At 47.2% G+C, this 27,682-nt stretch overlaps 1 protein-coding gene across 4 annotated transcripts in view; it reads right to left on the bottom strand.

The window, feature by feature from the left end:
* EPS8L3 (EPS8 signaling adaptor L3) overlaps positions 1-27,475 on the bottom strand; it is a 265,613-nt gene extending 238,138 nt beyond the window's left edge. For 3 of the 4 annotated variants that reach the window (XM_073542443.1, XM_073542445.1, XM_073542446.1), the window contains exon 1: positions 27,284-27,475. The gene's annotated coding sequence lies outside the window, so the exon portion shown is untranslated. Of the gene's footprint in view, positions 1-25,286; positions 25,433-27,283 lie in introns of all 4 variants that reach the window. The other variant, XM_073542444.1, reaches the window with a different exon arrangement.
* Between the last annotated feature and the right edge of the window lie 207 nt (positions 27,476-27,682).

Genomic DNA, 27,682 nt, shown 5'->3' with positions numbered 1-27,682 from the left:
AACCGGGTGCACAGCACAACTACATACACGCCATACACCCTGCTGTTCAGCCGAAAAGGGAGAGATTACCGATCTGGAATTGGATCCAGAGAAGGACTACCTACGGACGGGGTTGTCCACCTGGGTCCATGAACATTGACACCATTTGCAGACTCTACATCGATTGGTAAAGACCAAGTTTAGAGAGTTTGAACACCATGAGAAGATGTCCCTGTGAGGGACAGTTCTCAATATCGGAGACCGAGTACTGGTTTGAGACAAACGACCATGAGGCAAGTTGGAGTACCGGTGGGAGAAAACTCCGTATTGGGTGAAACGCTGAATCGGATCTGATGGTCCTGTCTATGAGGTTCAACCTGAAGGAGAAGAAGGAGCCCCCCACTCGAGTAGTCCATCGAAGTATGCTACGTCCTTGCTTGTTAGGAGATCCTGACCAACCAAAGAGAGCGCCAAATGATCCTGAGATCCTCCCTATGGCAGCTTATGACTGTGAAGAAGATGAATTCTCCGACCCCGACAGGCCACCATTCTTCAATCCAGAAGAGGTACAGGAGCCTGAAACTCCCGAGATGGCTGCTCCATTGAACTCGGATGCCTCCCCTTCCTCACCCACTCAACCTGACTCAACCACTCAACCTGACTCAACTACTCAACCCGACTTACGGCGCGCAGAACGAACAAGAGCTGAAATACCTCCCAACCATTAGGAATAAGACCAATTTATTTGGCAGTGGACCGTTCGAGAGATTGAGGAATGTCAATGCTTACTTCAAGAACTCTCACCTGTGGAATGGCAAGCTAAAGGAGAGAGTCAGTATAAGGGGGAAGACCGGGCTTCAGGTACCTCTCCTGTGCCGGGTCCAGAACTGTTGGGGCTGTCTCCACTGTTGTCCGGGGGAAAGAATATAACACCGGACAAATCTCTTTATCCGGAAGCAAGGGGCATGGCTAAGCCACAGCGAGCATGAAAGCAGCCAGTTTTGGCGAGAACAGGCAGCAAGCTGCAAGCGTAGCAGGGTGCTCTGTCTCATAGTAACATAGTAACATAGTTAGCAAGATTGAAAAAAGACATTTATCCATCCAGTTCAGCCTATATTCCGTCAGAAAAAATCCCCAGATCTACATCAAGAACCTAATAACTGTAAGATACAATATTGTTATGCTCCAGGAAGACATCCAGGGCTCTCTCGAACCCCTCGACTGAGTTCGCCATCACCACCTCCTCAGGAAAGGAATTCCAGATTCTCACTGCCCTAACAGTAAAGAATCCTCTTCTAAGTTGGTGGAAAAACTTTTTCTCCTTCAGACGCAAAGAATGCCCCCTTGTGACCGTCACCTTCCTTGGTATAAACAGATCCTCAGAGATATATTTGCATTTTCCGCTTATATATTTATACATGGTTATTAGATCTCCCCTCAGTTGTCTTTTTTCTAGACTAAATAATCCTAATTTTGCTAATCTCTCTGGGTATTGTAGTTCCCCCATCCCACTTATTAATTTTGTTGCCCTCCTTTGTACTTGCTCTAGTTCCATTATATCCTTCTTGAGCACTGGTGCCCAAAACTGTACACAGTACTCCATGTGCTGTCTAACCAGCGATTTGTACAGAGGCACTATAATGCTCTCATCATGTGTATCCAGACCTCTTTTAATGCACCCCATGGTCCTGGTTACCTTTGCAACCACTGCCTGGCAGTGACTGCTCCAGGTAAGTTTATCATTAACTAGGATCCCCAAGTCCTTCTCCATGTCAGATTTACCCAGTGGTTTCCTGTTCAGTGTGTAATGTTGATATTGATTCCTCCTTCCCATGTGTATAACTGTTATGAAAGGTCTCCGAGGAGGATAGACGGGAAATAAGCTAGGCAACCAGAATACCAGAAAGGTTGGTAACTTAGCGGATTGCAGACCCCTAAACCTAACAATACAACTAGAATTAGCCGTGGGACATACCTACAATGCCCTAGACGCCTCGGCACATCCAAAGTGATAACTATGCCTAAAGCAAGAAAGGGGAAAGATAAACTGCCCCGGAGCAGAACCCAAAAGTAATAGATAGCCCCCAAACATATATTGCCGGTGAGACAGGATGAGGCACAAACACAGGCAGAAAATAGAGTAAGCAAATGATGGGGATCAAACTGTCCAGATAGCACAGGACAGGAAAGATACTGTCTGCAATCATGCAAAAAAAATTAAAAAATCCAACACGTCTGATCTGCAAAAATACTGAGGCCAAACGACCTCTCCCCCACTAGATCAGCATTCTCGTGTGAACTGGAAGCAAAACAAAAGACTCTGATATAACAGAGGATTAGCAATACCGAACAGACTGACATAAGCTGTGGTATATGAAACGGGGTTCAGCACCGGTCACAGCAGGTAACAATGCCAAACCCACACAGCAAAGCAGAAAGCAGAGAAAGGCAAAACTGGATCAAATGCAAAAAGATTCCAGCAAACAAACAACTTATCTGAACTATGCAGGACCAAGCAGGGGACAAGCGGACTTCAAGATGCACAGGAAGAAAACCAAATCATCAGCAGCAACTGAGGGAAGCTTGCTCACTTAAATCTTCCCAGTCTGTAACACCTGACTTCCATTCATTGTCTTCAGGTGATTGACCTCTGTCAACCCTACCAGCTCCACTACCCGCAGCAACCACCAGAGGGAGCCCAAACTCTGAAGTCAGGTCAAGAGTGTTCACAACATACAGTATAACCTTACATTTATCATTGTTAAACTGCATCTGCCACCTTTCGGCCCAGGTTTCCAACCTATCCAGATCCCTCTGTAGCAGAATACTATCATCTCTTGTATTGACTGCTTTACATAGCTTTGTATCATCTACAAATATCGATATTTTACTGCGTAAGGGTACCGTTACACTTAGCGATGCACCAGTGATCCTGACAACGATATGGATCGCTGGTGCATCGCTAAGTGGTCGCTAGTGAGCTGCAACACAGGCAGATCTCACCAGCGACATAGCAGCGGTCGGGGGTCGCTACTTACCTGTCAGATGAGGCGATCCTGACGTCCTCCCGCCCGCGTCCACGCGTCACTCATCGGCGCCACAGGAAGCCCAGCAGGAAGTGGCTGACGAGAAACGGCCCAGGATGTTCTCGCACGATCAGCGATAATGAGTAGGGGAGCCAGTCGGAGGTAAGTATCACACTTAGCGATATCGCTAGCAATATCGCTGCTGCGTCACAAAACCATTGACATTACAGCGATATTGCTAGCGATATCGCTTAGTGTAACGGGCCTTTAAATCTTCTACCAGGTCATTAATAAATATGTTGAAGAGAATAGGTCCCAACACCGACCCCTGCGGTACCCCATTGGTCACAGCGACCCAGTTTGAGGTCAATGCCATCGTGGGATGCAAGATGATGTGGGGCAAAAAGTTTTACTTGGTGGATTATGGTCCAGAGGCTCAGACCTGGGAGCCAGTGGAAAACATCCACGCTCCTCTTCTCATTGCAGAATTTGAGCGGAGTGAGGCTCAGAGAGGGGGGGGCCCTAGGAGGGGGGGTAATGTTAGGCATCAGATTTCTGTTGCTGCACAGTGAGAATCCCGAGCCTTACTTCCAGCGGTCTCCCATTCCTCTCCAGCCGCAGAGGAGGTTGCTCAGCAAACTCGTCGGTCCAGGCGCTCTGCCCAGACCAGCTCCGTGGGTTTGCTTGGTGCTGCCACCTCTGGCACATCTATGGCAATGCATGCTGCTCAGCAGCGAGATTCTCCAGGGACTACGTCCCCAAGTCAGGCCACTGAGCATGCCCGTGGAGTGATCTCCCATTGGAGATCGAAGGTTACGTGCTCAGGTCCTGCTCGTGTTCAGATTGGCACATCCGAGAAGCCAGGAAGGTCCCGGACGCTCGTGGCTATAAAAGGTTCGCATGGCCACTCGGCCATGCGCTAGGATAGACAGTATTTACTGACTATGTGGCATGAGTGATGTATGCACGTATGAATGTCTCTGGTGAATGACTCATTATGAAACCCCTACGCTTGGTATGCATGTGTTGTGCAGCCTAGCCTGCTAGCGCCCAGGCTTAGGTGTAGGTAGGACAGAGGTTGAGTCAGGCATCAGTCCTCACCAGGGACTCGGCACGCCTCAGTGCACGTGCTCCACTTCATAGCCAGCGTCTACAGCGGCGCTCGCGGCAGCGACGCCGCGTGCTCAGTGGGCCTAGAAGGACTCTAACCCCATGTCCTTGGGGTAGAGTTCTGTGGCCATACACTGTGCGCTCTTTTGGCTGGGCTCTGTGAGCTAAACAGGCTCCGGCATCTACGCTCAGTGGTTGTGCGACCCTGTGCATTAACAGAGTTCGCACCAGTTCACATTGGGTGACGTAACCCACATGTGACTGTTTTTACGCCGCTTTATTCTTCCGCCATTACTTAGCAGCAGTGTACCACCTTTGCACGGTGGACCCCGGGCTGTGAACGCACCTACTATTATTTTATAATTTGGTGCGTTCCGCCAGCCCTAACACAGTCATATCCTGGATGAAAACCTCTTCCAGAGTGCTTTGGACCTGAGACTTGGCCAAAGGTTCACCTTCCAACAAGACAATGACCTTAAGCACACAGCTAAAATAACAAAGCAGTGGCTTCAGAACAACTCTGTGACCATTCTTGACTGGCCCAGCCGGAGCCCTGACCTAAACCCAGTTGAGCATCTCTGGAGAGACCTGAAAATAGAGGTCCACCAACGATCACCATCCAACCTGATGGGACTGGAGAGGATCTGCAAGGAAGAATGGCAGAGGATCCCCAAATCCAGGTGTGAAAAACTTGTTGCTTCATTTCCAAGAAGACTCATGGCTGTAGTAGCTCAAAAGGGTGCTTCTACTCAATACTGAGCAAAAGGTCTGACTATGTGATATTTCAGTTTTTCTTTTTTAATAAATTTGCAAAAATTTCTACATTTGTTTTTTTTCAGTCAAGATGGGGTGCTTAGTGTACATTAATGAGAAAAAAATAACCTTTTTTGAATTTACCAAATTAAACAAAGAGTGAAAAATTTAAAGGGGTCTGAATACTTTCCGTACCCACTGTATAAGGATAAGATAGAACAATAAAAATAGGAAATGAGAAATGTAGCAAAGTGCACTGTAGTTCAGGAAATTAGATATGATCAGTACAGGACTAGCTAGCACAGTTTGGTAATTTCGCTAGTTGGGAGGTGTAGGCGTAGATATAAGAGGGACACTTCAACTTCCAGGGGAATCAGATGGAAAACTGAGTAATAAAAGTGAGCCAGGAAGCATGGAAACTGTGGAGCTGAAAAGAGTGTCAAAAGGGCCAGAGATGCCAAGAATGGAAAGGAGCGCTCAGGCTAGAAAAACTGACAAAGGGGACATGAGTTTTACGGTAACTGTCATTGAACCTCTGATATTAAGTAAAGTTGGACTGTTAAAAATGAATGTGTATGGTGGCATCTGGATCTGGGATTGCAGAACCAGCGGAGACTTCAAGAGAAAAATTGAGTGTTATACACTACACCCAAACCACATGACGGACAGAATATTATTTGTTAGTAGGGGGCCATAGCATAGAATAACTGTCCCTCGCCCCTTACAGCCTGATGAGATAAAAGTTGAACTATTTGTCCATAATTCCAATAGGCATGTTTGACGCAAAGTCAATACTGAAGATTACCAAAAGATCACCATACCCACATTGAAGCATAATGGAGACAGCATTGTTTTGGCGCTTATTTTTGGAAGCTGGAACTGAGGTTGTAGTCAAGGTGGAGGAAATTATGAACAGTTCCAAATATCAGTCAATTTGAAGATAATGAGGAATTTTACCTTTCAGTACAACAACAATCCCAAGCATATCTCAAAATAAACATGAGAATGTTTTTTCTAGAAAAAAAAATCAAAGTTTTGGAATGGCCCAGCCAGAGCCCATACCTGAATCTAATTGAAAATCTGAGTTCTGTACACAGGTTTGCTCTCACAAACTGACATATTTGGAGTTCTGTTGCAAGGAAGAGTGGGCAAAGATTGCCAATTATAGATGTTCCATGCTGATAGACTCCTGCCCAAAAAAGTTGAATGCTTCCATAAATGCAAAAAGTACTTTAAAAAAGTATTAGTTTAAGGGTGTGCATATTTTTCCAACCACATTATTTTAGTTATTTTTCTTTTTCCAATCAAAATTGTTTCAGTTTATTTGTCAATTAAACTGGACAGTTTGAGTAAATTTAACTTCTGAAATAATTCTTCCTGCTATGATTTTTTTCACATGTTCACATGACAAAAAGTTGTCATTTTAACATGGGTGTGTAGCTTTTATATCCACTGTATGTATAGAAAAGCAAACAATACACTAGCACTGCTCTCTTCCACATTTGTCTACAATTAACAGGCCACTCAGGGCCATTGCATCATGCAGCTAATTAAAAATGCCAAAGGTTTTATTATCACAGTCAGTTAAAATATATGCTAAGAAAATCCCACTAAAATTTCATAAATGTGGTAAAAGTTCATAAATAGAAGGAACACAAGTCACCTGCTCTTGGGAGAAGTAACATCCATAAAGAAAACAGTCACTGATACCTTAAAAAGGCCCCAGTAGGGTGTGACAGACAGTAAAACGTGTGTTTCTCATTGTTGCTTAATCTGGCTACCAGTGTCTGAGTTCTTTTGTAAATTTTGCATACACCGTAATTAAATGAAGTGTACACAAGCCTAGTGCAAAAAGCTGCATTAAATGCACAGATTGCCTACGTGCGTGGATATGCAAAAAAAAAAAAAAAATCAGAAATGGGCTAATAGGCACAGTTATCTCAGTTCAGCCATCTGTATATGACAAGGATTTCCACTTTTGCCCAAAGATGCACCCATAGCTAGTGATGTCACGTTTGTTTTAAGTGGCACTTTTTCTCTATCAAAGTTTGCACAAGTGCTACTGGCCAGAGCGCTAAGAGCATTCCACCATGGATCTTCTGACCAAACCGGTCTCTGATCGCTGGACGCAATTCCAGCTGACGACTACATTGGGGACTTTGTCACCCAGCACCACTCAAATTTCGGTGTCAGAAGAATCATCTAACAGCCTGGAGCACCTTTCCCAATTAGGTAGGTCCAACTAAATCACACATTTGCTGTCATCTAATTAATACTCACATATGTACTATATACAGTCATGCTCAAAAGTATGGGCAGCCTTGAAATTTCTTCAGAGAATTCAGTAAATTGCATGTGCAATTGCAATAATTTTCTGGGAGAAATACTGCATTTTAATATTGAGGAACAATTTCAAGGGTGCCAATATTTTCGGCCATGACTGTATCATATTGTCATATACAGATATCTGAGCTGAGCTAACTGTGCATATTAGCGCATCTCTCTATTTAAAACTTTTTGTATATACTCTTCTAGAGTTGAGCGACTTTTGGTTTTTTAGGGTCGAGTTTCGTTTCGTGAAACCCGACTTTTCCAAAAGTCGGGTCGAGCAAGATCGTCCGATTATAGGGAAAAGTCGGGGTCGTCCCGAAACACGAAACCCAATGTAAGTCAATGGGGAATAAAAGTCGGCAGGGAGAGGAGGACAGGAAACACACCTACAGTGCCCATTTGAATGCCAAAAGCATCAATTCTTCTTACTTAAGCTTGTCAACCTTAATTAACTTCATAATACAAGTTACGCACTGAAAAATGGGGGTTATTTGGCTAAAGTTGTGGGGGGGAGGGCTGGCTCCAGGTTTTCATGTGCCCTGGGCGAAAGAGCGCCCCTTTAACACATACCACAACTCATCATGCTCCGATACGGCAGAGAAATAGCAGTATAGTACAATGAAAAATACTTCACTTTTTACATCTCATGACGAGGCCCATCTATTTCTCCATACAGAATCATTGGTCCCATATAATGTTTGAAACAGTATATGATGAGCTCCACATAATGCTACAGTATATGTTGGTCCCCATGGATGAAGCTCCACTGTGTTATGGGCCGAAATAATGCTCCAAACATAATGGGCCCCATTTCTAATGCTCTAGTGTATAATGGGCCCTGTAAATGCTGCTCCAGTGTCTGATGTCCACCTTTGGAATGTTCCAGTGTATGGTGGGCCCCATCTATCATTCTCCAGAGTATAGAGCTCCCCAAAAATTGCAGTCCCAACATTGAAAACAATCAAATAAGTTTCCTCGCTAGGGAATCCCTGTACTAGTCTGGACTCCTCGTCGTCCCCATCTTCCATCTCACTGCACAGTATTTCAACCTTGCAAGTGCTGTGATCCTGAGCAAGCAGGGGGGGCCCACTCGTTGGCGACCGCACTGGCACAGGGCCCCTGATAGTACGGTGGTGTGTCTGATGGCGGGTGGGCCGAACCTGCACTTTCATCTGCAGCTTCCTCTTTGTCACCGTGTAAGATGGAACTGTATATGGGAAGGGTAACCTGAGTTTCATCAGGGTCAGATTCAGGCCGTGTAGCGTGCGAGGGGAATGTAGTGGTCTGGGTCAATGTACCAGCAGATTCATCGAGCAGTGGCTGGGCATCAGTGCACTTGTGTCGACCCCAGGAGTACGGTCGCCACAGTGGCATTACCTTCCTCCTAGGGAGTGTGATGTCATGCTTGGGAGCAACGAAGGATCTCTCTAGCAGGTTAACTGATTGGGCGGCGTTATTCCCACGAGTCATGACCCTCCAAACAGCGTTCATGAAGGCAAAGTGTTTGTTTTACGTGGGCAGTATGGTTGCAAAGCTGAACCTTAAAGGAATGTCCAGAAGGGCACCACCAGGAGTGGAGCCTACGGTTTACTTCGACTCCACCTGGGAAACCTCAACCATGCAAGCTACAGAAAAGATGCACAGATTGCAAGCTTAATTCCGTTAACGAACGAGACTCCGTCATGCCCCGCGGTCCGAGTCCGGCTTACTAGAGGGACACGTGAGGCTCTGGCACATGAGATTGGCCAATAACTGGTGTGTCATGCCCTTACATGTCCGTGGCTGCATGTGCGCTACACTGAAAAGGCCAGCGTTTGCCGCTTACAGGTGAAGATAACCCGCTGAACAACGTTAGTGATGGGGATCTGTGATTACAATTATTACCCGCGAACGCTGATTTCCCAGTAAGTGCAGGTCAACCGCAGTTCCGAAATTAGGCCTAACCGTCATTCCTGAAAAAATGAAAAACTTACGTGTGCAAACCACAGGTGCTGTAGCTTGCTTAACAGCTCGCCAGCCGTTCTCAGGCCCAGTATGGATTACACGTGATTGCACAAAGGTGAGAAAGGCTAGCGTATCCCCGGATAACATGTATGGATAGCGTACACATTCAAAATATATGTCTATACATCAGGAGGCAGGTTCAGACGGTGTTAGGCCCAGTATGGCTTGCAGGTGATTGCACAAAGGTGAGAAAGGGTACCGTATCCCCGGATAACATGTATGGATAGCGTACACATTCAAAATATATGTCTCAGGAGGCAGGCTCAGACGGTGTTAGGCCCAGTATGGCTTGCAGGTGATTGCACAAAGGTGAGAAAGGGTACCGTATCCAAGGATAACATGTATGGATAGCGTACACATTCAAAATATATGTCTATACATCAGGAGGCAGGCTCAGACAGTGTTAGGCCCAGTATGGCTTGCAGGTGATTGCACAAAGGTGAGAAAGGGTACCGTATCCCCGGATAACATGTATGGATAGCGTACACATTCAAAATATATGTCTATACATCAGGAGGCAGGCTCAGACGGTGTTAGGCCCAGTATGGCTTGCAGGTGATTGCACAAAGGTGAGAAAGGGTACCGTATCCCCGGATAACATGTATGGATAGCGTACACATTCAAAATATATGTCTATACATCAGGAGGCAGGCTCAGATCGTGTTAGGCCCAGTATGGCTTGCAGGTGATTGCACAAAGGTGAGAAAGGGTACCGTATCCCCGGATAACATGTATGGATAGCGTACACATTCAAAATATATGTCTATACATCAGGAGACAGGCTCAGACGGTGTTAGGCCCAGTATGGCTTGCAGGTGATTGCACAAAGGTGAGAAAGGGTACCGTATCCCCGGATAACATGTATGGATAGCGTACACATTCAAAATATATGTCTATACATCAGGAGGCAGGCTCAGACGGTGTTAGGCCCAGTATGGCTTGCAGGTGATTGCACAAAGGTGAGAAAGGGTACCGTATCCCCGGATAACATGTATGGATAGCGTACACATTCAAAATATATGTCTATACATCAGGAGGCAGGCTCAGACGGTGTCAGGCACAGTATGGATTTGACGGCCCAGATTACACAGCGGAGGAGCAGGGAGAGGTAAAGATTGCAAATGCTGGGGCCCTGCCCAAGCAAGGGGGGCCCACTCGTGGGCGTTGGTACTGGCACTGGGCCCCTCATAGTACAGCGGTGTGTCTGACGGCGGGTGTGCACCACCACCGTCAGAGACACTTGATTGCACTATGAGGGACCCTGTGCCAGTGCCCGCGCCCAAGAGTCGGCCTACCCACCTGTCCAGGGCAACGGCACTCGCACGGTGTCGTGCGCTAGGTGGTGACCCCGGCCATGGGGGGGAGGCAGCACAGTTAGGGAGTTTTAGAAAGTGGCATATGTTGATGTTGGACATTCAGCTGATGCAAAAGGCGAAATAGGTGAAGTCCCAGGAAGAGGTGGACCAAAGCAAGCCATTTTTCTGTCACCCTATGTGTCATCAGGGGAAGGTGGGACAAAATCCTTGGAAACCCATGCGTGGTTCATTTTAATGAAGGTTAGATCATCCACATTTTGGGTTGACAGACGGGTCCTTTTTTCTGTCAGGATTGATCCAGCTGCACTGAAGACTCTTTCCGATAGCACACTTGCAGCTGGGCAAGCGAGCTCCTGTAAGGCATATTGGGCCAATTCAGGCCAGGTGTCCAGTTTAGCGGCCCAATAGTCAAAGGGGAATGACCTGTGTGGGAGAACATCGATATGGGAGGAAAAGTAGTTTTTAACCATAGTTGACAACTGCTGTCTCCTGTCACTTTAAATCGATGCAGTATTACCAGTTGTGTGAGCGGTATTTGAAAAATCAGTCCACAACATTGTCATGAAACCCCTGTCTCCAACGCCACTTCTGCTGTGTGCACCACGAACACCTCTGCCAAGCTGCCCCCGGCCCGTACGGCTCGTGTGAGAACCATGACCGCTGCTGTGTGCTGGGAATGCCTCAAGCAACCGATTTACCAGAGTTGCTTGTTTATTAGCCAATATTAGGTCAAGGTTCTCCTGTGGCATGATGTTTTGTAATTTGCCTTTATAGCGTGGATCCAGGATGCTGGCCAACCAGTAGTCGTCATCGTTCATCATTTTGGCAATGCGGGGGTCACTTTTTAGCATCTGCAAGGCATAATCTGACATGTAGGCCAATGTTCCCGGTGTCAATGATGCACTGCGAGTGCTGGTTGGAGGAGCACTTTCTGGCAAATCCACATCCCTCCAGTCACGCACAAACCCTGTACCAGACCTTGCCACGCCAACATTTTCATCTGCCCCACGAGATGCATCCTCCTCCCCTAAGTAATCATCCCCATCATCCTCCTCTTCTTCCTCCACCTCGTCCAGGAGAGGTCCCTGAGCAGACAATGGCTGAATGTCATCAAGGATTCCCTCCTCCTCTTCCTCCTCATCAACATTGGCTGCAGACGCCTGCTCCTTAAGGTGCATCAAAGTTTGCATGAGCAGACGCATAAGTGGGATGCTCATGCTTAGGATGGCGTCGTCTGCGCTTACCAGCCGTGTGCATTCCTCAAAACACTGAAGGACTTTACAGAGGTCTTTCATCTTCGACCACTGCACACCTGTCAACTCCATGTCTGCTCTCAAAGTGCCTGGCCGTGTATCCTCCCACAAATGCATTATGGCCTGCCTCTGCTCGCACAGCCGCTCCACCATGTGCAGGGTGGAGTTCCACCTTGTTGCAATGTCGATAATGAGGCGGTGGTTGGGAAGGTGGAGCAATCGCTGCAGCTTCTGCATACGAACGGAGTGTACAGGCGACCGGCGGATGTGCGCGCACAGTCTTCGCACCTTCTGGAGCAGGGCTGTTAACTCCGGATAATTTTTGAGGAAGCACTGCACCACCAGGTTCAAGGTGTGAGCCAAGCAAGGTATGTGGCTGAGTTTTGAAAGGGCTATGGCTGCCACAAAATTACGGCCGTTATCACTAACTACCTTGCCTGCCTCAAGATGTACACTGCCCAGCCATGACTCAGTTTGTCGCTTCAAGTACTCGGCCAGCACCTCGGCGGTGTGTCTGTTGCCCAAACACATCATCTGCAACACAGCCTGCTGACGCTTTCCACTAGCTGCTCGATAGGGGGACACATCGTGTGCAACAGTGGCAGCTGCAGATGGAGTGCTCGTACGACTGCGCTCTGTGGACGAGCTTTCGCTTCTGGAGGAGGAGGAGGAGGAGGAGGGTCGAACGCCTACAGCCAACTGTTTCCTATACCGTGGGCTAGGCAGCACTGTCCCACCACCGCTGTCCCCTGTGGACCCTGCATCCACCACATTAACCCAGTGCGCAGTGATGGACACGTAACGGCCCTGGCCATGCCGACTGGACCATGCATCAGTTGTGAGGTGCACCTTTCCGCTCACTGACTGCTTGAGTACATGGACAATGCGGTCTTTCACATGATGGTGGAGGGCTGGGATGGCTTTGCGAGAGAAGAAGTGGCGACTGGGTAGGTCATAGCGTGGTACTGCATAGGCCATGAGTTCGCGGAAAGCTGTGCTTTCCACCAACCGAAAGGGCATCATCTCAAACGAGATTAGTTTGGCAATGTGGGCGTTCAAACCCAGTGTACGCGGATGAGAGACTGAGTACTTTCTTGACCTACTCATAGTGTCTGGGAGGGTGAGCTGGACTTGAGAGCTGCATATGGTGGAAGTAGCGGTGGACAGGGCGGACTGAGAGAGGGTTGATGATGGTGATGGAGTTGTTGTTCTTTCTGATGGCCTAGAATCAGTCTTTCGTTGATATGACAGTGGGATTCCCTGACTGTTGTGGCCTTGCAACGACACCTCAACATTTGCTGCTGTGCTAACCGGTGGGCTTACAGTGAGGAAAACAATGTAGCGTTGCTGACTACTTTCGTTGTGATCAGTTGCACATGTGGCACTTGAGGTTTGGTGTTGTGTCCACGCTTGCAAGTGCATGCTGGTTAAATGTCTAAGCATGCAACTGGTATTCAAATTTTTTAGATTTTTCCCTCGGCTAAAGGTCTTTGCGCACTTCTTACAGATAACCTTGGCCTGATCATGAGGATTTTGTTCCAAAAAGTGCCACACTGCACTCTTCCTACTTTGGCAGACATTTTGCGGCCTAGCACGCTGTGATCTTTTGACCCTCTGGACAAGCTGTCCAGCAACTATTTTGATGTTTGGAACCTGTCTTTGGAGTGCTCCGGGCCTGCCAGATAACAGCTGTTGCGATGTCGATGTCTGCTGTGGATGCTCCTCATCTGAGCTATTGGAAGCAGCACCCTCTTCCCCCAATGGATGCCAATCTGGGTCAACAACTGGGTCATCCATCACCTCCTCTTCTATGTCATGTGCACCTTCCTCTGTGTCACCGTGTATGGTGGTATAGTGTGCGGGAAGTGGCACCTGAGTCTCATCAGGGTCAGAATCTGGCTCTGTACACTGCGAGGACAATGTAGTGCTCTGAGTGAATGTACCAGCAGAATCATCCATCAGCGGCTGTGCATCAGTGCACTCCATGTCAGATTCATCTTGGCCTGGGTAATTCACCATTTGACTTGATAATCCAGGCATGGTATGTGAAAACAGCTCCATGGAGTAATCAGTAGTATGGCCTGCGTCATCCTTCAATCTTGGTTGGGGTGAAGGACACAAGGAAAGGTGTGGTTCATGAACATGAGCCTCCAATGACGACTCAGTGCTTTTACTTTTTACAACTGAAGAAGAGGAGGCGATAGAGCTGGAGGCTGAGTCAGCAATGTAAGACAAAACTTTTTCCTGATGCTCTGGCTTTAAAAGCGGTTTGCCAACTCCTAGAAAACTAAGCGTTCGAGGCCTTATGGAGCCAGATGATGACGCAGGCTCAACACCTCCTGCATTCGGTCCTATTTTGCTCTTGCCACTACCATCAGATCCACCACCAACACCATCATTACCAGCTGCCAACCCCCGCCCAATTCCACGGCCTCTTCCACCAGACTTCCTCATTTTTGGTAGAAATGTAGACAAAATCCAACAAACTATATAGTAATGTAAAACAAGGTACAAGGTGTCTATAGGACAGGGGAGATTTTGAATTTCTGCAGACACTTGTGGACACTGGACACTTTTGAATTGTGTGAGGCCCACTGAATATCTGAGCGCTCTGTCACAGGCTCGATGGCAGAGCTGTGACCAAAGTCACTAGAGGATAAGGGAGATTTTGAATTTCTGCACACACTTGTGGACACTGGACACTCATGGATTGTGTGAGGCCCACTGAATATCTGAGCGCTCTGTCACAGGCTCGATGGCAGAGCTGTGACCAAAGTCACTAGAGGATAAGGGAGATTTTGAATTTCTGCACACACTTGTGGACACTGGACACTTATGGATTGTGTGAGGCCCACTGAATATCTGAGCGCTCTGTCACAGGCTCGATGGCAGAGCTGTGACCAAAGTCACTAGAGGATAAGGGAGATTTTGAATTTCTGCACACACTTGTGGACACTGGACACTTATGGATTGTGTGAGGCCAACTGAATATCTGAGCGCTCTGTCACAGGCTCACTGGCAGAGCTGTGACCAAAGTCACTAGAGGATAAGGGTGATTTTTAATTTCTGCACACACTTGTGGACACTGGACACTTATGGATTGTGTGAGGCCCACTGAATATCTGAGTGCTCTGTCACAGGCTCGATGGCAGAGCTGTGACCAAAGTCACTAGAGGATAAGGGAGATTTTTAATTTCTGCACACACTTGTGGACACTGGATACTTATGGATTGTGTGAGGCCCACTGAATATCTGAGCGCTCTGTCACAGGCTCGATGGCAGAGCTGTGACCAAAGTCACTAGAGGATAAGGGAGATTTTGAATTTGTGCACACACTTGTGGACACTGGACACTTATGGATTGTGTGAGGCCCACTGAATATCTGAGCGCTCTGTCACAGGCTCGATGGCAGAGCTGTGACCAAAGTCACTAGAGGATAAGGGAGATTTTGAATTTCTGCACACACTTGTGGACACTGGACACTTATGGATTGTGTGAGGCCCACTGAATATCTGAGCGCTCTGTCACAGGCTCGATGGCAGAGCTGTGACCAAAGTGACTAGAGGATAATGGAGATTTTTAATTTCTGCACACACTTGTGGACACTGGACACTTATGGATTGTGTGAGGCCCACTGAATATCTGAGCGCTCTGTCACAGGCTCGATGGCAGAGCTGTGACCAAAGTCACTAGAGGATAAGGGAGATTTTGAATTTGTGCACACACTTGTGGACACTGGACACTTATGGATTGTGTGAGGCCCACTGAATATCTGAGCGCTCTGTCACAGGCTTGATGGCAGAGCTGTGACCAAAGTCACTAGAGGATAAGGGAGATTTTGAATTTGTGCACACACTTGTGGACACTGGACACTTATGGATTGTGTGAGGCCCACTGAATATCTGAGCGCTCTGTCACAGGCTCGATGGCAGAGCTGTGACCAAAGTCACTAGAGGATAAGGGAGATTTTTAATTTCTGCACACACTTGTGGACACTGGACACTTATGGATTGTGTGAGGCCCACTGAATATCTGAGCGCTATGTCACAGGCAGAAATTGGCTAGTGTATCACAAACTACAAGGTGTTTGTAGAATTGGGCAGAATAGGAATCTCCCTAGAGTGCAGGTCTGTAAGAACGGAACATGTCCTCGACTTATTCTCACAGAGTGACACACTGATAGCTTCACTGTGGCTGTGATAACAGCCATTACATGGTACTGTGTGAGGAGCGTACAACGCTGTATGGTGTGAAAAAATGCATGCTCAGTACCTCAGCAGGACAAAAAAAAAAAATTGGGATTGCTTTTAAAAAAGCAGTTTGCGGAGCAGTGGGTAAACAGCAATGCAGGAATGTCAGGAAGCCTTAGAAGGCAGCCCAACAACCAACACCACTGATACACCACTATATAGCCTCCCCTTGCACTGCACAGTGACTGGTGTGTTGTACAGGCAAAATCGCTAGCAGCAGAAGCAGTTTTTTTTGCTTCTTCTCAGCAGGACAAAAAAAAAAAATTTGGGATTGCTTTTAAAAAAGCAGTTTGCGGAGCAGTGGGTAAACAGCAATGCAGGAATGTCAGGAAGCCTTAGAAGGCAGCCCAACAACCAACACCACTGATACACCACTATATAGCCTCCCCTTGCACTGCACAGTGACTGGTGTGTTGTACAGGCAAAATCGCTAGCAGCAGAAGCAGTTTTTTTTTCTTCTTCTCAGCAGGACAAAAAAAAAAAATTGGGATTGTTTTTAAAAAAGCAGTTTGCGGAGCAGTGGGTAAACAGCAATGCAGGAATGTCAGGAAGCCTTAGAAGGCAGCCCAACAACCAACACCACTGATACACCACTATATAGCCTCCCCTTGCACTGCACACACAGTGACTGGTGTGTTGTACAGGCAAAATCGCTAGCAGCAGAAGCAGTTTTTGATGTCTTCTTCCCTGCCTAACGCTCTCCCTACAAAATCAACAGCAGCAGCAGCTCTCTCTATTCTGAGATCAGCATGAGTAACATGGCGGTTGGCGTGCACGCCCTTTTATACCCCCTGTGACGCCCACCAAAGCAAGCCAATCACTTGCATGCCCTTCTGAAAGATGGTGGTGACCCGTGCCTATGTCATCACGTTGCCCACAGTGTCCGTGGATCCTGATTGGCTGAAAAAGACTTTTGAAACGCGACTTTGGCGCGTAAGTCGCCGACCTCGTGGCCGACCTCATCCTAGGGTCGGGTTTCGTTTCATGAAACCCGACTTTGCCAAAAGTCGGCGACTTTTGAAATTTTTCGACCCGTTTCGCTCAACTCTATACTCTTCCATCCAAGTTTTGCTAAATTTATGGACTGTTTTTACTGTTTATCCTGCCCCTCTTGGAAGCATTTTACTAATACATGTATCAGTTCCTGTTTTTAAAACCCAATTGTGCTTTCATTATGTATGTGATTTCTCCCGAGATCACATGTTGCCTCTTTTGCTGGACCATTTTTTACAATGTTTGTGTAATTTTTAGTGAATTTTATTTGTATAAGTTTTAATTGTACATGATAATAAAGCCTACAATATTTTTGACTTGTCCATCATTTATCCTATTGGTTCTTTTGCTTGAATTTATAATGCAAATTGGGCTCATGGTTGGTTAGCTTAAACTGTTCAATCCATGACAGTATCAGATTGTGTACAGTGGCATGTAGAAGTTTGGGCACCCCTCATCTAAATTACTTTTATTATGAACAGTTAAGTTTAAGGTATCTTCATTAAGACAACTTCAGGATAACATTCAGTGCAAAAACGTGAGAACAAGCAAACACGGCAAGGTGCGTGGCACGCCAAGGTCCATGGAATAGTACGTGCTAGAAGGCAAGCCTGGTTACCGGCAAGGACACGATGGCATCGGACTTCAGACAGCAGGCAACGATCAACAGGGTCATCAGGTTCCGGAGCTCTGATGGCGATCGGCAGGATCCAGGCATCCGGCAAACCAGGATACAGGCAAGGAGGCATGACAGATATCAAGGCATGATGCGCGTTAGGGAACACGTCGAGGTCCAAGGCAGGATTACAGGCAGAGTGCATGCTAGGGGCACACCAGGGTCCAGGACAAAGTGCAAGGCAGGGTGCGTGTGTAGGGGACACGCCAGGGTTCCAAGCAAGGTGCAAGGCAAGGAGCGTGTGTAGGGGACATGCTAGGGTTTAAAGTTCAACAAACAAGACAGGGTGCATGTGTAGAGACACGCCAAGACACAAGGTACAAGGCAGAGTTCTGCGCATGCAAAGAGACATGCCAGGGTCAGGGTTCAAGGCAGAGTCCTGCGTGTGCAGAGGGCATGCCAGGGTCAGGTTCAAGGCAGAGTCCTGCGCGTGCAGAGAGACACGCCAGGGTCAGGTTCAAGGCAGGGTCCTGCACGTGCAGAGAGACACACCAGGGTCAGGGTTAAAAGCAGAGTCCTGCGCATGCAGAGGACACGCCAGAGACAGAGTACAGGCAAGGACCTGTGCATGCGAGAGGGCACGACAGGGTACATCGCAAGACCTGCGCGTACTTTTACAGAAGCACGGGGAGGAATGCCAAGGGGCAAGCGAGGGCCTGCGCGTGCTAAGAGAAGCACAGAGAGCACAGTGCAGAGACAGCATGAGTGCAAGGAAGCACAGAGAGCACGGCTGGGGCACTGGCTAGCTGGACGGGCTGCAGCACAAACAGGCGGGTAAGACTCCAGCAAACCTGTCTGGGGTATAGCAGGCGACACAGCTGTCACTGACCGACGAGCACGGTTGAGGCACAAGCAGGTGGGCACGGCTAGGGCGGGCACGGCTGAGGCACAAGCAGGAGGCTAGGAAGGCCAGGCGCATGCAAAGGGCACACGAAGAAACAAGGCAAGGCAAAGCAAGAAGCAAGGCAAAGCTAGGCAGGGTATGGAACAATGAGCGGAACGTAGGCAGAAACACAGAGCCAGGTCAGAGCGAGAACAGAGCTAGCAGCGGAGCGTAGGCCGAAGCCCAGAGCCGGGTCAAGGGAGACCCTTGAGACTAACATAGAAATGTGCAAGAGAGCACAAAAGGTAAGAGAGGAGGAATGGTGCGTGTGCCAGGAGGCACTACAGAGCACCATAGGTAAGAGCAAGGAAGAACTTAGGCAAGACATAGCGAAACAGGCTAAGGCAGAGAACAGCAGAAGTATTACAAGGCTCAGAATAGCAAAGGCCAGACATGGCAAAACAAGCAAGGCAGAGAATAGAGGAAGGACTACAAGTCAAAGAATAGCTAAGGCGAGACATAGCAAAACAGGCTAAGGCAGAGAACAGCGGAAGTACCACAAGGCAAAGCAAGGCAAGGACAAACATGGCACGAGAGACAACAGAAGACATGGCACGAGACAAGAGACAGAGTACAAGCACAGAGCGTGTGCAGAGACGCACTACAGAGCAGAGTGCAGGGGCACAGATTTGAGGGAGCGACCGATCAGGCCAAGCAGCCATGCAGGGAAGCAACATGATACTCAGGCCCTGACCACAGGAAGGGGCGGTCTGATTTAGCACCATAGCACCTGCAGTTCCGGGTCAGGATCAGGGAAGGACTTCCAGTTCAGATCCTCCAGGATCATAGAGAGCGTTGCTAGATCAGACTGGGCAGAACCATAGAGAAGGTCACATGATCAGGGCTCCCAGGATTATATAGAGGATTGCAGAATCAGACAGTACTGGAACATAGGAACGGTCACATGATCAGGGGTTCCAGGAATACATAGAGGATTGCAGAATCAGACAGCACTGGAACATAGGAAAAGTCACATGATCAGGAGTTCCAGGAATACAGAGGATTGCAGAATCAGAGCAGAGACGGATGGTTACCTAGCAACGGCGTGCAGCCATGAGGTAAGGCGCGCGTCCACACCGCTCCAGGCATCTTGCAGCACGAGACATAACGGGCATGAGAATTCAGTGCACGTGCACACCGCTCCAGGAGTCATGCTGCATAACAGACATGGCGGGCATAATGGACATGACAGGCATAACGGACATGGCGGGCATGACAGACGTATTGTGCAAAAAAAAAATCTCCCTCCCTAAACCGCTAAATGGGCAACTGCAGAAATCAAAGGCCAATGCAACGACAACATGAAAGTGGTCAAGTATAAGGACAACAGGGATGTCCTTATCTTGATCACCATACATCGCGACAACAGCTCCCTTGTCACTGTCTGTGGAACCACAACACAAATCCCAAAGCCAAATTGTATCTTGGATTATAATAAGTACATGGCAGTGTAGATTTCTCAGATCAGGTCCTCAAACCATACAGTGCCATGTGAAAACCTAAAGTATGCTACAAAACATTTGTCGTGCACATTGTACAGATGGCACAGTACAATGCTTTTGTGCAGTTTTGATCTGCAGGCAATACATGGACCTTCCTTTAGTTTCAGGAGGTAGTCATCAATGCCCTAATGATTGGCTGTAGCTCCCGCATCTCTGCCTGCAGTCCCTCTCTCCCTGCAGAGACATCAGCATACTCACCACAGAGGATCCTGTCCTGCCCCTTCCGGGTCTGCCGTTGCCTGGGGTCACCTTTTTTAAAGGGGCCGTGCACCTTCCTCTAAAGTGTCCCCAGCCAATGACTGGATGTTTCTTTCTATTTAAACCGCCTCCTCCAACATGGAGGTGCATGTGCAATGTTGTGAGTTTGTTCCTAACACGCTTTTCAGTTCTCAGGTCCCTTTACTTGTATGTGAGTCTGCTGCACCAGCCAGTGCTCACTTCAATGACAGCAGAGCCAGCTGCACCCGTCAGTGTTCACCTCAACGACAGCAGAGCCAGCTGCACCCGCCAATGCTCACCTCAATGGCAGCAGAGCCAGCTGCACCTGCTAGTGCTAACCCCAATGGCAGCAGAGCTAACTGCACCCGCCAGTGCTCACCTCAACGGCAGCAGAGCCAGCTGCACCCGCCAGTGTTCATCTGACATTTAGACTGTCCTGTCTGCACCTGCGGTTCCTGGCTATTCCAGCTATCCACTCCTAGGGGTCAGCCGCCATTTACCGCCATTTACCCAAGGTCAGTCCTGCAGTAGCACCTGGATCACCTTCCTTGTCTCTCTCTGGACTGCGGTGTCGTTAGCTGCTGTGTCCATGGTAGGATTGGGTGAGGTTCCTAGTCATGCCCCTCCAGGTCTTGGACTTTGGCACAGTGGTTCCACCACCCAGCCCATTACATTGGAACTGAGGAAGGTGAGGTCCCAGTACTTCTGAAACTGATGGTGCCCGTATCGTACCAGGTCAACTTTTTCCAGCAGAGGTTGCCCAAATAGAAGAAGTGAAGATGCCGAGTATGCTCCAAAAAGGGAATCAGAAAAGAAACAATTTACTATTGTGAAAACTGCCCAGAGAAACCTGGCCTTTGCATTAAAGATTGGTTCAAAGCATACCACACATTCACAAATTAATAACTGTCACGCTCACGCCCTGACTGGTGGGCGTGAACCAGGGAGGTTGTGGCCCCACTGTGCCACAAACCAGACTATCCTGGAAGGGGCGTGACTAAGACAGATGCCTTGGTTTTCACTGGAGCCTCTGATGGTGAGGTCAGGTTTGTGCAGCAGGCAGCTGCCAGGTGCCACTCCAGGGTGGTGTCTGGCTGTGGCTGCTGATCCCACTTGAGGAGATGGTACGGGCGACAGGCATAAGTAGCAGACAGGCAGATGAGCAAGGCGAGCATGGCTGAGACAGGCAGGCAGGCGTGGCTGAGACACAGGCAGGTGGGCACGGCTGAGGCACTGGCAGATGGGCACAGCTGAGACATTGGCAGGCGGGCACGACCGAGACACTGGCAGGCGGGCATTACCGAGACACTGGCAGGTGGGCACGGCTGAGACACAGAGACAGGGACCAACTGGAAAGGCACAGTTACACGGGCAGTAAGGAGTGGTGTATGGAATAGGTAGGGGCCTGTTCACACTGCGGGTGCAGGTACTGGTGCTGACAGGAAGGAATGGTGTAAGGAGGAACAGGTAGAGACCTGTTCACAGAGCAGGTACTGGTACTGGCGGGAAGAAATGGAGTATGAAGGAACAGGTTTGGACTTGTTCACACAAGAGGAGAACTGCAAGGCTGTGGAGAAGAGCTGCAGAGCAGCAAAAGGTTCTGCAGCAGCAGAACCAGAACAAAAGCAGAACTGCAAGAGTACGGAGCACAGGCAGAGCCACAGGAGTGCAGAGCATAAGCAGAGCTGCAAGAGTACAGAGCACAGGCAGAGTCACAAGAGTACGGGGCAGGCAGACGTAGAGGGCACAAGGATAGACACAGCAGAGAAAATAGCAACAGACGAGGAGACCAAGAGACAGAGGTAGGACAGAGTTCACACAAGTTAATGGTATGAGACAAGGTACAGAAACAAAGACACAGGGACTAGGATATACTGCCTGCTTGTGGGCAGAGAGGATAGGTATGAGACAAGGTCAGGAGCAATAGCACAGAGACCATGATATTCTGCCTGCTGGAGGGCGGACAGATAGATACAAGGCAAGGTAGAAACAAAGATACAGAAACTAGGATATTCTGCCTCCTAGAGGGCGGACAGATAGATACAAGGCAAAGCTAGGAATCAAGCATTCAGAGAAGGTGAAACACAGGACCTGGCGACTCAGTAGCAAGACACTAGCTGAGTTAACACATTGCACAGACCAGTTCCACTGGGTGGAGCTGCCCTAAATACTAGAGGCATCTTGGTAATTGGCCAGGGACACAATAGACAGGTGCACCCTGATTCCATAAGAACCACAGTTCTGGCACCGCCCCCTATGCACACAGTCAGGGAGTATGCAGAGAGAAGGCAGGAAGCAAGAGACACACAGCATGGAGTCGGTCGCAGACAGAACTCACAGCATGGCCAGGAGCAGTGAGTAAGTTGGTATGTGAGGGATGGGAGGCCATGCAGTGATGCCGGCAGGGTTGTTACAATAACATTTGTTTTTACTTTGTTGACATAGCACACTTTTATAATCTGATGTACTCCGCACAGCTTACACATTATAAATTCATACACCAGTAAAACCAAAAGTATTATTATTACCATAGCTACCATGCTTTTAGATAATTCCTTGAGGGGTGTATTTTCCAAAATGGGGTCGCTTGGGATTTCCATTTTCTCCTGTTACCCTTGTTAAAATAAAAAAATTGGGGTAAAAACCTTTCTATGGAAAAAATGTGATTTTTTTATTTTCACGGCTCAACGTTTTAAATTTCTGTGAAGCACCAGGGAGTTCAAGGTGCTCACCACACATCTAGATAAGTTCCTTGAAGGATCTAGTTTCCAAAATGAGGTAATTTGTGGGGGGTTTCCACTGTTTAGGCACATGAGGGGCAGCATGCCGTCCGCTCTTGATTCCAGACAATTTTGCATTGCCCTTCCGAGCCCTGCCGTGCACCCATGCAGTGGGTTTCCCCACACATGGGGTATTGACGTACTAACAAGAAATTGCACAACAATTTTTAGGGTCTATTTTCTCCTGTTACCCTTGTGAAAATAAAAAAATGGGGCTAAAAGAACATTTTTTGTGAAAAAAGTTACATTTTCACTTTTTTCTTCCACATTGCTTCAGTTCCTGTGAAGCACCTAAAGGGTTAATAAACAGTTTTTAGAATGGTGTAATTTTTGTGTATTTTCTATCTTATAGACCTCTCAAAATCACTTCAAATGTGATGTGGTCCCTAAAAAATTGGTTTTGTAAATTTTGTTGGAAAAATGAAAAATTGCTGGTAAATTTTTAACCCTTTTAAGTTACTAACAAAAAAAAAGTTATGTTTCAAAAATTGTTCTGATGTGAAGTAGACAAGTGGGAAATATTATTTATTAACTATTTTGCACAACATAACTCTTTGGCTTAAGGACATAAAAATGCAAGCTTTGAAAATTGCTAAATTTTCTACATTTTTGTCAAATTTCCTCTATTTTCACAAATAAACCCAAGACATATCGAACTAATTTTACCACTATCATGAAGTACGATACGTCACGAGAAAACTTTCTCAGAATTCCTGGGATCCATTGAAGCATTTCAGAGTTATTACCTCATAAACTGACACAGGTCAGAATTGAAAAAAATTGGCTGGTAAGGAAGGTGAAAACAGATTTTAGTGAAGGGGTTAAGGGATATAAGAAACGGGACTTCTGTGATTAACTTCTTTCTTGCTCTGGGTTGCTTTTGCCATGAGGAAAGATGAGCATTTTGCTTCAGGTGGCTGCCTGAAGTATCTCTAAGGCCTGTTTCACACGTCTGTTTTTCAGATCAGTTGTAATCCGTGAAAATTGCGGAAAACGGATCCGTCGGCGGATTGACAGCAATGTGTGGCACCGGACCGTTGTTTTGACGGGTCTGGCGAAGGTTGAATTTTAAAGGAACCCGTAGAGAGAGAGAGAGAGGGAGGGAGAGAGAGAGAAATTTTTTTTTATGATCCTGGAACGGCATTACTGGGTTAAAAATGATCCCGGAGCAAAGCTTCCGGGCATGCGCACATGAAAATAGCGGTCCGTCATGAAGAAAAAACGTTGCAGTGTCAGTCTCATCCGCCCGGGAGCCAGGAAAATTTTGGCGGATCCGTCAAAAAACGGGGGTGACGGACGACCGTCAGTCAAGATCCGCCAATAATGTAAGTCTATGGGGGAAAAAAATGGATCGTCTCTCTTTTGGCGGATCCGTTTTTTTTTCAAAAATTGGCGGATTTTGACTGACGCGAAAAAACTGAAGTGTGAAAGAGGCCTAAAGAGGAGGCATTTTGTTGGCTCCAGGAGTAACTGTTTGTTTAACCGTCTGTTAAACTGATAACTGGTTCCCCAAGCTTGTAGAAAGTAGGATGTCGATCCAGTTCCCTGCTTTCTACATTCATCTTTGAGAATACAATATTCAATACAGTATATAGCAGCTATGATTTTCAGACAGTATTTATCCATCATTTGTCATTCTCCTCATTAATATATTAGTGAATAACTTAGCTCTGCTTATCACATACCACTTGCAGACAGTAATGTCCCCTCCACTTAGTTAATAATATCATCAACGTGTTCCTTGGCTCCTATCTGTCTGGCAACGAAGAGCATACACTAGCCTGATAATCAAGGCAGATCTTGCCAAAGGGGAAGGTGTGCATGAAATCCTGTGAGGTATCTGAGAAACCTTTTGGCTGTGTGCACACGCTGCGGATTCTGCTGCGGATCCGCAGCGGATTTGGCCCTGTGGATCCACAGCAGTTCCGCAGACAGTGTACAGTACAATGTTAGCCAATGGGATTTCAAATCCGCAGTGTACATGCTGTGGATTTTTCCGCGCGGTTTTTCCTGCGGTTTTAAATCCGCAGCATGTCAATTCTTTCTGCGGATTCCGCCGTAGTTTGACACCTGTTCCATTGTCCAGATGTCAATTAGCAGGAGAAAACCTCTGGCAAATCCGCAGGAAAACCACAGGTCACTTTACCTGCGGTTTTACCTGCAAATCCGTGCGGAAAAATCTGCAGGTGAATCCGCAGCGTGTGCACTCACCCTTAGAGGCCTGCATGGAATATGTGATCCCTTCACATCTAAACTTTTTCAAGTAGTCTTATAAATCATGGAAGATTGTCTTGTGGCCTGTGAAGTTGTCTGAATGAAGAATTGTATCTTGTTTGATAGTCAACTGGTAAAGAGCACTGAAAGAAGAATAAAGGATTTTCATTCTAACAGTAAATTGGGTATAAAAGAAACCCTCCAATATACTGTACAGTGCAAGTAGACCTGCTAATTGCTGCAACAAACAATGTGAAGATAACTTGTGACAAATTGTCTGATGTGGGGTTTAGCCTCCTTGGGAACTTACAATGGTACTGAAGGGACTAAATAATGGGCATAATCAGACAGCTACACTGGGTGCAATTCAGCCCCCCACGGACCAGTTGAATATAATACGGTACATGGTCATGGTGAAGAAAGTTTTAGGAACTAAGAACCGTAATATTAAAACTGTTTAGTAACTGTTAATTGCACTGTGCCATTATGCATCTGGGAATCCTTTTTAAAGAAATTAAGATTTACATAACATAGTGAACAGCAATAGTATTCTTAGTTTAATGAGAAAAGCTAGTTATCGCTATATATAAAATTGAATGTGTGTGTGTGTGTCACCAACCAATCACAAAGCATCTTTCATTTCACCAGAGCTGTTTAAAAGAACCTGAGCTGTGATTGGTTGCTATGAGCAACAGTTTTCCTTGCAACCAATCACTAAGCATCTTTCATTTCCCCAGAGCTGTTTAAAAGAAGCTGAGCTGATTGGTTGCTATGAGCAACAGTTTTCTCACTCCAGGACAACACCTCATCAGACAGTGACTGGGTGGGCGAAATCTATCATCCCGGGAACATAAGCTCCCAGCCATTGTCTGCCCCCCAGAAAGGAGCAGAGAGCAAATTACAGAAATGAATCACTCCCTCCCTGCCCATATACACATCACACATCCTCCATCCCATAGGCATATCTTCCCTCTTAAAGGGATCATTGGTATGGAAGTCAGGGCAAATCCATCCAGTGCTTTGGTTTGACCCCAGGTCTCTCTTAAAGGGATCCTCGGTATGGAAGTTAGGACTGTTCCACTCAGCGCTGTGGTTCTGAACCCAGGGCCTCTTAAAGGGATCATTGGTATGGAAGTTAGGGCAATTCCACTCAGCACTCTGGTTCTGACCCCAGGCCCCTCTTAAAGGGATCCCCAGTATGGAAGTGAGGGCAAATCCACTCTGCGCTTTGGTACTGACCCCAGGCCTCTCTTAAAAGGATCTCCGGTATGGAAGTTAGGGAAAATCCCACAGCGCTCTGATTCTAACCCCAGGCTTCTACTAAAGGGACCATTGGTACGGAAGTCAGGGCAAATCCACTCAGTGCTCTGGTTCTGACACCAGGCCTCTCTTAAAGGGATCATTGGTATGGAAGTAAGAGCCATTCCACTCAGCGCTCTGGTTCTGACCCCAGGCTGACGGGATGATGTGGTATATTAGGGGTAGTAGTCTGGTGGCTCTGGCTGACGGGATGATGTGGGATATTAGGGTGAGTAGTCTGGTGGCTCTGGCTGATGGGATGATGTGGGATATTAGGGGTAGTAGTCCGGTGGCTCTGGCTGATGGGACGATGTGGGATATTAGGGATAGTAGTCCAGTAGCTCTGGCTGACGGGATTGTGTGGGATATTAGTAGTCCGGTGGCTCTGGCTGACAGGATGTTGTGGAATATTAGTGGTAGTAGTCCGGTAGCTCTGGCTGATGGGATTGTGTGGGATATTATAGTGAATGTGGCTATGCGGAGTGGGCAGGGCTTTACACTCAGATTTATATATAGATATAATCATTATAATTTGTTATAACTAACCGTAGTTAGTTACTATGCCCGGACAGCGGTTAGTAAAATATAATTAAGGATCAAGGCACGTAATGTGTTGCCTTTAGCGTTAACCAAATCGTTTGGTACATTCTGTATAGCCCAGATACCACAACAATACAAGCATTTCCACTATTTACCTGTGTTCCTCCTGAGCTGGCCCTGAGATCCGCTTCCTTTAGTCAGAAATCCATCCACCACAGTAAATGAACGGAATCAGTAGTTTAGCTAATCCAGCTATGGCGAGTCAATTCTCCAGCACTTTTATGAGAAAACCCTGTGACTGCTGGAGACACTCCCTCTGTTCTTTGCCCAGGACATACTCTCATTAGTGTGCACATAATAAAAATGCTAATGGCAATTTAACTCAGCTGCATATGCGCCTCCCTCTCACCTGATCAAATATGTCACATCTCCACTGGTGAAAACAGCCATTGTGTTGCCCGGTCTGGCCCGCATTGTATCTCTATTCACTACTGTTTGTGTATTTTCAGTGTTTATATTCATTTAACAGTTTTCATTCTAACATACAGTACATG

Source organism: Dendrobates tinctorius, unplaced genomic scaffold (assembly GCF_039654945.1).
Source record: "Dendrobates tinctorius isolate UK_male_01 unplaced genomic scaffold, ASM3965494v1 ptg000127l, whole genome shotgun sequence".
NCBI lineage: Eukaryota > Metazoa > Chordata > Amphibia > Anura > Dendrobatidae > Dendrobates > Dendrobates tinctorius.
Note: the sequence above shows the minus strand (reverse complement) of the source record. Positions and strands in the feature narration are given on the sequence as shown.